The sequence below is a fragment of the Nycticebus coucang genome, chromosome 1 (genome assembly GCF_027406575.1).
Source record: "Nycticebus coucang isolate mNycCou1 chromosome 1, mNycCou1.pri, whole genome shotgun sequence".
Lineage (NCBI taxonomy): Eukaryota > Metazoa > Chordata > Mammalia > Primates > Lorisidae > Nycticebus > Nycticebus coucang.
In genome coordinates this window covers 78,409,800-78,410,644 of record NC_069780.1, presented here as the reverse complement: position 1 = coordinate 78,410,644, position 845 = coordinate 78,409,800, and the positions used below count along the sequence as shown (strand labels likewise).

The 845-nt window shown below is 34.6% G+C and overlaps 1 pseudogene; it reads left to right on the top strand.

The window, feature by feature from the left end:
* The first annotated feature begins 217 nt into the window (after positions 1-217).
* LOC128592756 (uncharacterized) lies at positions 218-335 on the top strand (annotated as a pseudogene).
* Positions 336-845: the final 510 nt, after the last annotated feature.

Here is an 845-nt window from a genome sequence, read left to right as displayed (position 1 = left end):
CTATGAGAAAACGGCCAGGGAAGGGGATGGGAGGGGGGAGGTTAAGGTGGAGGGAGGGTAATTGTTGGGGCCACACCTATGGTGCATCTTAGAATGGGTACAAGCGAAACTTACTTAAGGCAGAATACAAATGTCTACATACAATAACTAAGAAAATGCCATGAAGGCTATGTTGAACAGTTTGATGAGAATATTTCAGATTGTATATGAAGCCAGCACATTGTACCCCTTGATTGCACTAATGTACACAGCTATGATTTAACAATAAAAAAATAATAAAAGCATGGCCCCTGCGCAAGGATAATACGCAAATTCGTGAAGCGTTCCATATTTTTTTGAAAAAAAAAATAAATAAAATAAAATAAATTTATTTAATAAATAAATGTATTGAATTTCATTTTAGTTGTTTAAAAGTCCTTTGAGCAACTCAAAAGTTAGGCTGGTATAAGGTGTAACAATAATATTAAAATCTGTCATTTGCTTTTTATAGTTTGCAAATCACTTTCATGTTACCTTTTTGGTACTTCATAGATAATTTTTAAGGTTGTATTAGGTTTTGGTTTTCTGTATTTTTCAAGGAAAAATACAAAAATATTGTCTTAAGCAAAAAAAAAAAAAAAAAATTCTCTGTCCCATGTAAGTTTAGATAAGTGGTGCAGGGTGGGTAGTTGGCTCCATGGTGTCAGAAATGTAGGCTCTGTATGTAGCCTTGACATACACATAGTGACATCTATGGTCCAGACAGCAGGATGGAGGAACAGTAATGATTAAGAAGACAAATACATATGCTTACTATCTCTTAGGTACAGTTCCAGCTGCTATCAGACCTCTCCAATTAGATCTGA